The sequence below is a fragment of the Sinocyclocheilus rhinocerous genome, unplaced genomic scaffold, assembly GCF_001515625.1.
Source record: "Sinocyclocheilus rhinocerous isolate Xijiao unplaced genomic scaffold, SAMN03320098_v1.1 scaffold404, whole genome shotgun sequence".
Lineage (NCBI taxonomy): Eukaryota > Metazoa > Chordata > Actinopteri > Cypriniformes > Cyprinidae > Sinocyclocheilus > Sinocyclocheilus rhinocerous.
This window is the reverse complement of record NW_015628680.1, coordinates 158138-160342: the sequence shown is the minus strand read 5'-3', so window position 1 is coordinate 160342 and position 2205 is coordinate 158138.

The window sequence follows — 2205 nt, the reverse complement described above, 5'->3', positions numbered from 1 at the left end:
AGTTTTACTTAATTTAGTACATCACTAAACTAAATGAAAATTAAAAGTTAACATTTGCTTTTTTTATTTTTACGTGACAAACGGTGGATTTAGTTTGTGAACGGTACTAATCCTGCGCCACATTATCTCTTAATAAAGTGAGTAAGAAAATAGTATGCCTTTTGTCTCTATTTTTTTTTTAAGCTAAAGTGTGTAATTTGTGCAGCACTAGAGCCGTCAAACACAGTCACACACATTATGACTGTTTTCAAACATGTTTCCCAAACACTCGTCTCTCATTGGTCAGTCAGTCCGATAGTCCCGCCCCAAACTCACGTGATTGGCCGAGTCAGAGGTTGCCACACAAATCAAATGCTCACCTGAGCGTCTGGTTGCCGTGGTGACGGCCGTCCCTCTACCTGCGTTGCCGCGGCGATGATGAGGAGCACGAGGAGAGTGAGATGAAGAGAGGAGCCGAAGTTCAGAGGGGATGAAAAAAACATCCTCGTTTGAGAGAAATTAAACCAACTCGGAAAATAAATATCAGTCTAACGCTTGGATCACGTTATCTGCGCTGCGGTTCAGTCCTGTACGCTTCAGGACGGGTCTCTGTCGGAGCAGGTGCCACGCCGGCCCTTTAAGGAGCATCGCTGTGATGTCACACATAGCGACCGGTTGCCGTGAGCGACGCCCCGCCCCTCAGACGTCATGCCTGCAGACTGAACACAGATCCTCATTCCTCACAAACTCCTCCAGTTCAGAAAGCCCTAGTGACGACTGTAAGCTCTTCATTTCCGTGCTTTGTGTCACATTTAATCAGTGGCCCATTTATAGCTCGTCATTCTTCACAGTCACAGACTGACGCGACCTCTGACCCGCTCAGGTTCCGCCCCCTATAAAAGTTCCCCCTGGAAACGGGCGGCGCTCGGGAACTATGTCCTCCTGCGAGACACACACACAATAGTTCCACGTCAGATGAGAGTTTCCCTAGCGATGACCACAGGTCACGGGCCCTTCAACCTCTGTACGGCCCCCCGCAGACACCAAAACTACACTTCACACCAGCGCAGTGATTAAACCCTTCTTCATGTTCCTGAAAGAGTCTCTTCTGCTCACCAGGGCTGTGAAAATTGTGACATATTTTTATGATTTCAAACAGCTGTTTTCTATGTGAATATCTGTTAAACTGTAATTTATTTCTGTGATGTGCAGCTGTATTTTCAGCATCATTACTCCAGTCTTCAGTGTCACATGATCTTCAGAAATCAGTATAATATGCTGATTTATTATAAATATTTCTGATTATTATCAATGTTGAAAACAGTTGTGCTGCACAATATTCAATTTGTGATACATTATCATTCAGATGTTTGGGCTCAGTGAGAAATTGATACTTTTATTCATCAAGGACGCATTAAATTGATCAAAAGTGACAGTAGAGACATTTATAATGTTACAAAAGGTTTCTATTTCAAAAAAAAACTGTTCTTTTGAGCTTTCTATTCATCTGTGAATCCTGAAAAATAAAATGTATCACAGTTTCCACAAAAATAATCAGAAATGTTTCTCGAGCAGCAAAGCAGCATATTAGAATGATTTCTGAAGATCATGTGACACTGAAGACTGGAGTAATGATGCTGAAAATACAGCTTTGTTTTAAATTGTAATAATGTTTCACTATTTTTACTGTATTTTTGATCAAATAAACGCAGCCTTGGTGAGCAGAAGAGACTCTTTCCAAAAAATCTTAAACTTTTGACCTTTAGTATAAATATAGGAAATCAAGACTATTTTTAAGATCTTTGTGCATCATGGCATTTTTGTGACAATCGAGACGATTTTAAAATTACTATTTCATATAATTTCAAAATGACTTTATTGTGTTTAAATGCGGTAAGGTTTGCAGACAGCAGCGGAGGTGTGTGTGAACGCAGAGGAGTGAGAGCGTCTGTCTGTCTCTGACGCAAACTTCACAGCCAGAGCTCCTGCCAACTTCCTGTGTGCCGACAATACAGGAGGCTGACCTCTGACCTCTGGACTCTACATCACACTCACACTCTCACACACACTAATATGACACACGCGCTTGTTTGTGGGACGCTGCGCTGAACGCTTTCGGCCTGATGAGCGTCGCCGAGCAACACACACACAAAACCCTGCGCTCCTTCAGCTCTGACGACAGCAGCACCGTGTGTGTGTGTGTGTGTGTGTGTGTGTGTGTGTGAG